Raw genomic sequence first — 12757 nt, forward strand, 5'->3', positions numbered from 1 at the left:
CGGTGTGTCGATCTCCCGGTGTGTCGGTCTCCCGGTGTGTCGGTCTCCCGGTGTGTCGATCTCCCCGTGTGTCGGTCTCCCAGTGTGTCGGTCTCCCCGGTGTGTCACTCTCCCCGTGTGTCGATCTCCCGCTGTGTCGGTCTCCCAGTGTGTCGATCTCCCCGTGTGTCGGTCTCCCGGTGTGTCGATCTCCCGGTGAGTTGATCTCCCGGTGTGACAGTCACCCGGTGTGTCGGTCTCCCGGTGTGTCGGTCTCCCCGTGTGTCGATCTCCCCGTGTGTCGATCTCCCCATGTGTCGATCTTCCCGTGTGTCGATCTCCCCGTGTGTCGATCTCCCCGTGTGTCGATCTCCCGGTGTGTCGATCTCCCGGTGTGTCGATCTCCCGGTGTGTCGGTCTCCCGGTGTGTCGATCTCCCGGTATGTCGGTCTCCCCGTGTGTCGATCTACCGGTGTGTCGATCTCCCGGTGTGTCGATCTCCCGGTGGGTCGATCTCCCCGTGTGTCGATCTCCCGGTGTGTCGGTCTCCTCGTGGGTCAATCTCCCAGTGTGTCGATCTCCCGGTATGTCGATCTCCCTGTGTGTCAGTCACCTGGTGTGTCGGTCTCCCGGTGTGTCAGTCTCCCCGTGTGTCGGTCTCCCGGTGTGTCGGTCTCTCGGTGTGTCGGTCTCCCGGTGTGTCGGTCTCCCCGTGTGTCGATCTCCCGGTGTGTTGGTCTCCCCGTGTGTCGATCTCCCGGTGTGTCGGTCTCCCGGTGTGTCGGTCTCCCCATGTGTTGATCTCCCGGTGTGCCGATCTCCCAGTGTGTCGGTCACCCGGTGTGTCGGTTCCCAGTGTGTCGGTCTCCCCGTGTGTTGGTCTCCCCATGTGTCGGTCTCTCAGTGTGTCGGTCTCCTCGTGTGTCGGTCTCCCGGTGTGTCGATCTCCCGGTGTGTCGGTCTCCCTGTGTGTTAGTCCCCCGGTGAGTCGGTCTCCCCGTGTGTCGGTCTCCCGGTGTGTCGATCTCCCGGTGTGTCGGTCTCCCGGTGTGTCGGTCTCTCTGTGTGTTAGTCTCCCCGTGTGTCGGTTCCCGGTGTGTTGGTCTCCCGGTGTGTCGGTCTCCCGGTGTGTGGTTCTCCCGGTGTGTTGGTCTCCCGGTGTGTTAGTCTCCCCGTGTGTCGGTTCCCGGTGTGTTGGTTCCTGGTGTGTTAGTCTCCCCGTGTGTCGGTTCCCGGTGTGTTGGTTCCTGGTGTGTTAGTCTCCCCGTGTGTCGGTCTCCCCGGTGTGTCGATCTCCGGGTGTGTCGATCTCCCCGTGTGTCGATCTCCCCGTGTGTCGATCTCCCGGTGTGTCAGTCTCCCCGTGTGTCGATCTCCCTGTGTGTCGATCTCCCGGTGTGTCGATCTCCCGGTGTGTCGGTCTCCCCGGTGTGTCGATCTCCCCGTGTGTCGATCTCCCGGTGTGTCGGTCTCCCCGGTGTGTCGATCTCCCCGTGTGTCGATCTCCCGGTGTGTCGATCTCCCCGTGTGTTGATCTCCCGGTGTGTCGGTCTCCCCAGTGGTCGATCTCCCGGTGTGTCGGTCTCCCGGTGTGTCGGTCTCCCGGTGTGTCGATCTCCCGGTGTGTCGGTTTCCCCGTGTGTCGGTCTCCCGGTGTGTCGATCTCCCGGTGTGTCGGTCTCCCGGTGTGTCGGTCTCCCGGTGTTTCGATCTCCCGGTGTGTCGATCTCCCAGTGTGTCGATCTCCCGGTGTGTCAGTCTCCCGGTGTGTCGGTCTCCCGGTGTGTCGATCTCCCGGTGTGTCGGTCTCCCGGTGTGTCGGTCTCCCGGTGTGTCGATCTCCCCGTGTGTCGGTCTCCCAGTGTGTCGGTCTCCCCGGTGTGCTAATCTCCCGGTGTGTCGATCTCCCGGTGTGTCGGTCTCCCTGGTGTGTCGATCTCCCCGGTGTGCTAATCTCCCGGTGTGTCGATCTCCCGGTGTGTCGGTCTCCCTGGTGTGTCGATCTCCCCGTGTGTCGATCTCCCCGTGTGTCGAACACCCGGTGTGTCACTCTCCCCGTGTGTCGGTCTCCCGGTGTGTCGGTCTCCCGGTGTGTCACTCTCCCCGTGTGTCGGTCTCCCGGTGTGTCACTCACCCCGTGTGTCGGTCTCCTGGTGTGTCGGTCTCCTGGTGTGTCGGTCTCCCCATGTGTCGGTCTCCCAGTGTGTCACTCTCCCCGTGTGTCGGTCTCCCGGTGTGTCGATCTCCCGGTGTGTCGGTCTCCCGGTGTGTCGATCTCCCAGTGTGTCGGTTCCCGGTGTGTCAATCTCCTGGTGTGTTGGTCTCCCGGTGTGTTGGTCTCACGGTGTTTTGATCTCCCAGTGTGTCGATCTCCCCGTGTGTCGATCTCCCGGTGTGTCGGTCTCCCCGGTGTGTCGATCTCCCGGTGTGTCGGTCTCCCCGGTGTGTCGATCTCCCGGTGTGTCTATCTCCCCGTGTGTCGATCTCCTCATGTGTCGGTCTCCCGGTGTGTCGGTCTCCCGGTGTGTCGGTCTCTTGGTGTGTCGATCTCCCGGTGTGTCGGTCGCCCGGCGTGTCGGTCTCCCGGTGTGTCAGTCTCCCGGTGTGTTGGTCTCCCGGTGTGTCACTCTCCCCGTGTGTCGGTCTCCCGGTGTGTCGGTCTCCCGGTGTGTCGGTCTCCTGGTGTGTCGATCTCCCAGTGTGTCGGTTCCCGGTGTGTCAATCTCCTGGTGTGTTGGTCTCCCGGCGTGTCGGTCTCCCGGTGTTTCGGTCTCCCGGTGTGTCGGTCTCCCGGTGTGTCGGTCTCTTGGTGTGTCGGTCGCTTGGTGTGTCAATCTCCCGGTGTGTCGGTCTCCCGGCGTGTCGGTCTCCCAGTGTGTCGGTCTCCCGGTGTGTCGGTCTCCCGGTGTGTCGATCTCCCGGTGTATTGGTCTCCCGGTGTGTCGGTCTCCCTGTGTGTCGGTCTCCCCGTGTGTCGATCTCCCGGTGTGTCGATCTCCCGGTGTGTCGATCATGTTCAGTAGAGACTGTGTCGGCCTGGACTTTTATTCTTTTATTCTTGTCCTGACACTGGAGCCATGTCCCATTGTTTAGGTCTTCTTCGGGAGCACCCGGCTTTTCCAGCAGTGTGGTGTCATTGACCAGGCTAGATCCCATCCAAACATTTTAAGAAGGCAGCCTAGACCTAACATTTCTGATTTTAAACGTAGATTTAAAACCCAGCTTTAAGCCAAGCAGAATTGATTTAAACACTACATTTGAAACACAAGCAAAATGTGGGGTTTCGAATAACGTAAAAATTCAAAAACCTAACCGACACGATACAGTAACTATTACTCATTAACTGTTCCAATGCAGTAAAATCCCATAAACACACCCTTTGGCAAAAAGATAAATTCAAGCACAGGCAGGAGGGAGCAGCATCCAGGAGAGAGATTTCAGAGTAAGTCAGGGGAATCCTTTACTGAAGCTTGCAACACTTCAGGACTCACACATCTTGTGACTGCAACACCTAAAACAAACTAGAATAAACCTGAACTGTGAGAATTGGCCATACCCATTCCCCCATTGTTAAACTAGACTCCTCAGCACCTCACTAGACTCAGTATCTCACTAGTATCTTCAGTAACTCACTAGAACCTTCAGCACCTCACTAGACTCTTTCGCACCTCACTAGACTCCTCAGCACCTCACTAGACTCTTCAGCACATCACTAGAATCTTCAGTACCGTACTAGAATCTTCAGCACTTCACTAGACCCTTCAACTCCTCGTGAGACTCTTCAGCACCCACTGGAATCCTCAGAGCCTCACTGTAGTCTTCAGCACCCTACTAGACTCTCCTGCACCTCACTAGACTCTTCAGCACCCCATTAAAATCTTCAGTATCCCACTCAAATCTTCAGCACCTCACTAGACTCTTCAGCACCCCACTAGAATGTTCAGCATCTCGCTAGACTCTTCAGCAAACCATTAGACTCTTCAGCACCTCACTAGACCCTTCAGCACCTCACTAGACCCTTCAGCACCTCATTAGACTCTTCAGCACCTCACTACAATCTTCAGCACCCCTCTAGACTCTTCAGCACCTCACTACAATCTTCAGCACCCCTCTAGACTCTTCAGCACCTCACTACAATCTTCAGTACCCCTCTAGACTCTTCAGCACCTCACTACAATCTTCAGCACCCCTCTAGACTCTTCAGCACCTCACTACAATCTTCAGCACCCCACTAGACTCTTCAGCACCTCATTAGACTCTTCAGCACCTCACTACAATCTTCAGCACCCCTCTAGACCCTTCAGCACCTCACTAGACCCTTCAGCACCCCTCTAGACTCTTCAGCACCTCACTACAATCTTCAGCACCCCTCTAGACTCTTCAGCACCTCACTACAATCTTCAGCACCCCTCTAGACTCTTCAGCACCTCACTACAATCTTCAGCACCCCACTAGACTCTTCAGAACCTCTGCCTTCACAATTTTTCCAAAACCCAAGGACAAAATAACCTCTTTGTCATCACAAGGTTTCGTCCAAGTGTGGAGGTCTGAGCCTTGCTTCAGGTTGCTTTGCGGGTCTTCCAACATCCCAACGTGCAGGTCTTATTGCCATGTGATGGTTTCTGCTCAGTTTTCCAGCAAACTCTGAACCCAGGAGCCAATTATTAAACTCTTCCCTTTTATTTATGACTACTCGCATTCATTTCGATGCTATGGTAAGACAACTTTTGAACACTTTTTTTTTGTAAAAATAAATTGCTGATAATAAAACCTGATAATAAATTGCTGTTCTATTTTCCCCGACCCAACTTGTCCTCAAGTTTAAAGGAATTAAAAACCTATTGCCAGGACGGGGAATACTTTCCCGTCATCAAATTCTTCATCTGTTGATTTTCCATTTGCCTTTTAACCAATTTGATTCAAAGTAGAATCATTCCACGATGGGGCTTTAATTCCTCTCTGTGTTATCCCTACTGTTATTTTATATTCGTTATTTAAACACAACCTGGCTTTGTTGGCAATTAGATTTAAAGAGAGCTGACGGGAAGTGAAGCGTGTTAACCAGTGTGCTACCAGTAACATGCAGAACATTGAAGAGACCACTTGCACCTGGAAGTGAGTAAAATTAGATATAATGATTGCACCTGCTAAGTCACCATGTTAGCCAACACGTCACCCCTGACCCAGTGTCAACACTGCATAGGTAACAACTAACACTAACCTTTCATTTAAAGCATCCCTACAGTGTGAGAGCAGGCCATTTGGCCCATAGACTACATACTGATCATTTGAAGAGCATCCCACCCAGACCCCATCTCTGTAACCCTGCATTTCCCATGGCCAAATCCTGGGATTTAGTTGAAGATGTCTAGAAGCATGATTCATAATCTACATCATCTTCAAGGATGGGAAATCATTGGATGTACTAGTGTTTAGATTAGATTAGATTAGATTAGATTACTTACAGTGTGGAAACAGGCCCTTCGGCCCAACAAGTCCACACCGCCCCGCCGAAGCGCAACCCACCCATACCCCTACGTTTACCCCTTACCTAACACTACGGGCAATTTAGCATGATCAATTCACCTGACCTGCACATCTTTGGACTGTGGGAGGAAACCGGAGCACCCGGAGGAAACCCACGCAGACACGGGGAGAACGTGCAAACTCCACGCAGTCAGTCGCCTGAGGCGGGAATTGAACCCGGGTCTCTGGCGCTGCGAGGCAGCAGTGCTAACCACTGTGCCACCGTGCCGCCCACCGTTCTCACTGTGCTATTTGTTCCAATGTTGAACTGTTTTGTTGACAACAATAGCGTATGTAGAAACATGAACAATTAGAGTCATAATGTCATAGAGATGTTCAGCACAGGAACAGACCCTCCGGTCCAACTCATCTATGCCAACCAGATACCCCAACCTAATCAAGTGCCACTTGCCAGCAACTGGCCCATATCCGTCCAACCCTTCCTATTCATGTACCCATCCAGATGCCTTTTAAATGGTGTAATTGTACCAGCCTCCACCACTTCCTCTGGCAGCTCATTCCAGACAGACACCACCCTCTGCGTGAAGAAGTTGCCCCTTAGGTCCCTTTTATATCTTTCCCCTCTCACTCTAAACCTATGCCCTCTAGTTCTGGACTCCCCGACCACAGGGAAAAGACCTTGTCTATTTACCCTATCCATGCCCATCATGATTTTATAAACCTCTATAAGGTCACCCCTCAGCCTCTGACACTCCAGGGAAAACAGCTCCAGCCTCAAACCCTCCAACCCTGACAACATCCTTTTGTCAATTGAGAATTGAAGTCTTAGAACCAGAATGTAACAAGATGATTATTCAGATCCAGACTTGTGTACCATGCAATCCCAAAATATCTCTATATCCCTGCCAATCCCACCCCACACACCTCCTCTTTATTGAAGTCAGAAGTCATGCAACACCAGATTATAGTCCAACAGGTTTACTTGAAATCATAAGCTTTCAGAGTGCTCCAGCTTTGTCAGGTGGAGGGACAGTGCCCCGAAAGCTTATGATTTCGAATAAACCTGTTGGACTATAACCTGATGTCGCATGACTTCTGACTTTATCCACCCCAGTCCGACACAAGCACCCCCACTTTATTGAACTCAGGGCAAAGGAAAAGAAACACGGTTCGGTAATTATACAAGAATCCGCATCCAGCTTAGCCTCTTGGTGAAAGGGTGTACACATTTTAGACCCGGCCCCTGCAAGTTGTTGCTGTGCTATTCTTCCTTTCCTGTGAAACCTCGCATAAGGAGGAGGGCCTTGGAAAAATAACCTCACACACAACCTTCAAAGCTAAAGGGCAAACCGCAGAAATGAGCCAGATAGAAACGCGAATGAATATTTATGACATTAATATTTCATCCTTTCATATTTAAAATAACGCCTGATTCAAATCTGCAAGCTACAGTCTAAAAACAAACTCCAAAGAACTGCAACCAAAAGAGAAAATGCTGGAAAATCTCAGCAGGTCTGGCATGGTCTGTAAGGAGAGAAAAGAGCTGACGTTTCGAGTCTAACTGACCCTTTGTCAAAGCTGATGACAAAGGGTCAGTTAGACTCGAAACGTCAGCTCTTTTCTCTCCTTACAGATGCTGCCAGACCTGCTGAGATTTTCCAGCATTTTCTCTTTGGGTTTCAGATTCCAGCATCCGCAGTAATTTGCTTTTATCCAAAGAACTGCAGATGTCGGAAGTCAGAAACTAAAACAGAACTTGCTGGGGAAAAAAAAACTCAGCAGCTCTGTGGAGAGAGAAACAGAGTTAACGTTTCAGATCCAGTGACATTTCTTCAGAAATGTTGACGCTGTTTCCTCTTCACTTACCTGCTGAGCTTTTCCGAAAATTTCAGTCTTTGTTACAAACTATAGCTGTTTGATGTACTGAGCTAAAGAGGTGATTCTCCAACCAATACAGGTAATTAAATGTATGGTTTGTGAGGCTCTTATTCCAAATAGCATGCCGCATATCAATGAAGTGTGTTCTATTTGACAGGGATTAGAGCTGCATTAATTCGGATACCTTTTCTTATTCAGTCAATGCATGGATTGGCATGTATGGCGTTCATTTCGCTCAGTTGGCCGGACAGCTGGTTTGTGATGAAGGAATGAAACTTATGTGGGTTTATATCATGTGCAGGTGCTGTGAAGTCCCCACCTTTCCAACCCTGCCTCTCTCTCTCTCTCTCTCTCTCTCTCTCTTTCTCTCTATCTCTGTAACGACAGAGAAGCCTTTTGGGTCAATGGTTTTGACATGAATTTGTAATTTTGGGTTCCAAACTTTATTTTTACTTTTGATTTGCAAATTTTATGTTGGAGACATATACCACCCATTTTGATAACGTAACTCCAACCCCGTTAGAGGAGATGATAATGTCAGTGGTCTTGTAATCGAAAGACCAATGTAATGATCTGGGGCCTGGATTCCAATCACCACAGCAGCTGGAATTGCAATTCAATTTCTACATCTGGAATTGAAGGCCAGCGCAAAAGTGACCATTAGACAGTCATCAATCCATCTGGTTCACTAATACCCTTTAGGGAGGCAATCTGCCATCCTTACCTGCTCTGACTTACATGTGACTTCAGTCCAGTTCTCTGAAATGGCCTAGCAAGGACTCAGTTCAGGGGCAATTCTTATTGGACAAAAACAGCTGGTCATTCCTATGAGAGAAAGGAAATACTCCTGAGTGAAGACACGATATAGAATCCCTATAGTGTGGAAGCAGGCCATTCAACCCATCAAGTTCGTACCGATCCTCCAAAGAGCATCTCACCCAGACCTACCTCCCAATCCTATCCCTGTATTTCCCATGGCAATTATACCTAGCCTGCACATCCCTAGATACTATGAGCAATTTAGCATGGGCAGTCCACCTAACCTGCACATCATCAGACTGTAGGAGGAAATCGGAGCACCTGAAGGAAACCCATGCAGACACAGGGAGAATACACAGACAGTCGCCCGAGGGTGGAATCGAACCCGGGTCACTGGTGCTGTGAGGCAGCAGTGCTAACCACTGAGCCACCGTGCCACCCCTTTTCAGCCTTGCCAATGAAATTTTAAACTTCGCTTTGTGAAGTTTCATACAACCTTCTCACAAGGTCCTTGCCATGTGCACGGTGTGGGATCCTGACCTCAAGGTAATGATAGACTTCCCAGCCCGCAACTCGCTATCAGGTAGCCTATATTTTGATTCGTTTCCTGGACCGAGTCTCTTAAACGATTGCCCCTGGGCTTGGCACCTGATTTGAGGATTCTGTGGAAGAGTGGAGGCGAGTAGGCTGGCTGGCATCTTTGAAACCTCAACATGCCCCACTTGGAGAGGTGGGTAGTTGCTGAGGCGAGTAGGAGATTCAGAGGGTGCCTCAAAATGGAGGTATCCTCAAGCGTGGGGTAGCGGAGGTGATGTCTGGTAGTGGGGTAGGGAAGAAATCCCGGATGGCAGCCATTGGAAGTGGATGAAATTGGAACTGATGGATAATGGAACAGTTGGGACAGTATTTCTTACCTGAGGCCCATTATGTCTCTGGTTCCAATGGCTTTTTGAAGCTTCTGTAGGTAGGCTTTCTCCTTGATGCTGGAGGCCGCTGCATGGGCAACTTTGACAGTGACAAAATGCTGGCTATTGTACCTACCATATACCTCAAAGCAATGCATAGATGACACTCTATTCCAAGTGTATAACAAACCTATTTACAAGCGCCTTACAATATCTTTGCAGTCAAAATATTATCTGTCCTGCCAACAGCTCAGTTTCTACTTAATTCTGTGTTGTCAGTTCACTTTGCTCTGAGTCCACTCCCAGGTTTAGTCAATCAAACACAGCAAGCTAAGATTAGTTAGCAGACTCACACAATCAAACAGGGAATGACAAATTGGATGTAAACGAATGTGAGTTAAGAATAACATCAGAACTCCACCCTGGAATGTTTGGCTGGGAAAGTTCCACAGCAATAGGACAATGGCAGGAAACCATTCTCCTTGTGTCTGCATGGGTTTCCTCCAGGTGCTCTGGTTTTGTCCCACAGTCCAAAGATGTGCAGGTTAGGTGAATTGCCCATGCTAAATTGCCCATAGTATTCAAGGATGTGTAGGTTAGATGCATTAGTCAGGGGTAAATTTAGGATAATAGGGTACGGGAACGGATCTGAGGTGGTTACTCTTTAGAGGATGGGTGTGGACCTGTTGGGCTGAAGGGCCTGTTTCCACACCGTCGTGATTCTATATGTTTTTTGCCCACCCCCACTTCCAGTCCCAGTGGCCAATCCTAACAAATCCATCTTTAATATTTTGCAAGACATTCATATCATAAGTTCATCCCCATCAATTAAACTATTCTTGACTGGAATAAAGCTTGATGAAGTGTCACAGAAATAAAACAGAGCTTCTACCTTGGGATAGGCCCACGGATACATGGAAAATAGGAGCAGGAATAAGCCAATTGGCCCCTTGAGCTTTCTCTGACATTCAATAGGTTGATGGCTGACCATTTAACTCAGTAACCCTGTTCCCATTTCTTTTCCACTCCAGTTTGAAAACATGCAATGCTTTGGACTCAATCACTTTTTATGATATTCTACACACTGTCTGCGTGGAGAGCACTTATGGCGGAATAGTTGGTAGTTTTGGGAGTTAGGTGAATACGAGGACTGCCCACGTGCCTGATGAAGAGCTTACGCTTGAAACGTCGACTGTCCTGCTCCTTGGATGCTGCCTCACCAGCTGTGCTTTTGGAGCAACACACCTTTCAACAATGTTTCAGAGATGCCGGTGTTGGACTGGGGTGTACAAAGTTAAAAATCCCACAACACCAGGTTATAGTCCAACAGGTTTAATTGGAAGCACACTAGCTTTCAGAGCGACGCTCCTTCATCAGCTGGTCACCTGATGAAGGAACGTTGCCCCGAAAGCTAGTATGCTTCCAATTAAACCTGTTGGACTATAACCTGGTGTTGTGTGATTTTTAACTTCAACAATGTTGGCGGCTATCCAGTTATCCCACTGTCGGACTTCACCACGAATTGCTTCAATTGTTTTGAACCAAGGCTGAACAAGCACTTTCTAAACTGGTTTGAGAGAAATCTGATTTTCTGAAGATTCATTGATTTCCCACAATATGTACAAATTAGGTCCAAATTTACTTTTAAGTTGAAGCAAAGTGGAAGCAGTTGGATGAATGGTAGGGTAGCAATGACACTTTCAATCTCCAGGTAGTTATGATGGTTGAGTTCTTGTGGAACCCCATGTTATAGAGAGATCCCACTTCAGAAACAGTGCTAAAAATGTTGGCGAGGTAATCACATTACAGCCAACACACTTTTTAAAAGTTTGACCTTTAGAAACAATGTCCCCCAATTCATCAATCACATTCCAGCGAATTTGTGTTAACAAAGCACATTTTACAGCAGAATGACCTGTACCTCATTGACTATACTGTACTTTGAGATGCTCTGAAGTTGCAAAAGGCACTACCTAAATGCAAGTTCTTTGTTCCACTATTAAATTAACTAGCACCTTGAAATCATATGTATGACGATACGTATGTGGGGAGGTGGTGGCCCAGTGGTATTGTCCTGGACTCTTACTCCAGAGATCCAGGGAATGGTCTGGGCACCCAGGCTTGAATCCCACCAGGGCAGATGGTAGAATTTGAATTCAATAAAAACTCTGGAATTAAGAGTCTAACGATGACCAAGTATCCATTGTTGGAAAATCTCACCTGGTTCACTAATACCCTTTAGGGAAGGAAACTGCCATCCTTACCTGGTCTAAACTATATGTGACTCCAGGCCCACAGCAATATGGTTGAGTCTTAACTGCCCTCTGGGCAATAAATGCTGCTGAGCCAGTGACGTCTACATCCTGTGCCTAAATAAAGAAAACATGAATAAAAAAGAGATAAGAACTTATGAATATGTGGATAAGCCTTTGTGGTAGGTTGTATTGCATCTGTATCCTCAGTAGTTGCAATTCATAAATGTGAGCTATTGCATTTTGGTAAACAAACAAAGGCAGGACTTACACAATCAAAAGTAGGGCATTGAGTAGTGCTGTAGAACGGAGAGATCCAGGGGTTCAAGTTCATAATTCTTTGAAGTTTGTGTCACATGTAGACAGGGTGGTTAAGAAGTTGGTGAGCATGTTTGCCTTCATTGCTTTGAGTACAGGAGTTGGGGCATCCTGTTGAGGGTGTACAGGATGTTGGTGAGGCCTCTTCTGGAATACAGTGTTCGGTTCTGGTCGCCCTGTTATAGGAATGACATCATTAATCTGTACTGAAAACAAAAAATGCTGGAAACCACGATGGGTCAGGCAGCACCCATGAACAGAGAGCAAGCTAATGTTTCGAGTCTAGATGACTTGTCAACTCTGATTTGTTTTCTTGTTTTCGGTACAGATTAATGATATCATTCCTATAATCGGGCAACCAGAAGGCCAGGAGTAGGCCATTCAGCCCTTCAAACCTGCTCTGCCGTTCAGTATGATTATGGTTGATCATCCAACCCACTTCTCAGTTTCTCCTCAAACCCTTTGATCTCTTTAGCTTAAAAACAATATCTAACTCCTTGCAAACAGCTGGAATCTGTACTGAAAACAAAAAAAAAAATGTTGGAAATCATGGTGGGTCAGCAGCACCCGTGGGGAGAGAAGAAGCTAACATTTCGTGTCTGGATGACTTGTCATCTCTGATTTTGTTTTGGTTTTCAGTACAGATTCCAACTGTTTTCAAGGAGCTAGATATTGTTCTTAAGCTAAAGGGAACAAATGGGTTTGAGGAGGAAGTGAGAACTGAGTTGGATGATCAACCATGATCAGACTGAATGGTGGAGCAGGGCTGAATGGCCTGCACCTGCTCCCATTTTCTATGTTTGTACGGTTCGATGAGCCAGGAGAAGGGGAGTCATCGTTGACACTTCAAATTAATGCTGCTTTCTTGCCCAGTGGTTGCTGCCAGACCTGCTGTTAATTCCAGCAACCATTCGCAGCTTTAGATTCCCTACAGTGTGGAAACAGGCCCTTTGGTCCAACAAGTCCGCACCGACCCTCCAAAGAGTAACCCATCCAGACCCATTTCCCTCTGACTAACACGCCTAACACTATGGGCAATTTCCCATGGCCAATCCACCTGACCTGCACATCTTTGGACTGTGGGAGGAAACCCACGCAGACACAGGGAGAACGTGCAAACTCCACACAGACAGTCACCCGAGGCTGGAATTGAACCTGGGACCCTGGTGCTGTGAGGCA

The sequence above is a fragment of the Chiloscyllium plagiosum genome, unplaced genomic scaffold, assembly GCF_037043375.1.
Source record: "Chiloscyllium plagiosum isolate Xiang-an unplaced genomic scaffold, Cpla_swu_hap1 HiC_scaffold_42, whole genome shotgun sequence".
Classification (NCBI taxonomy): Eukaryota; Metazoa; Chordata; class Chondrichthyes; order Orectolobiformes; family Hemiscylliidae; genus Chiloscyllium; species Chiloscyllium plagiosum.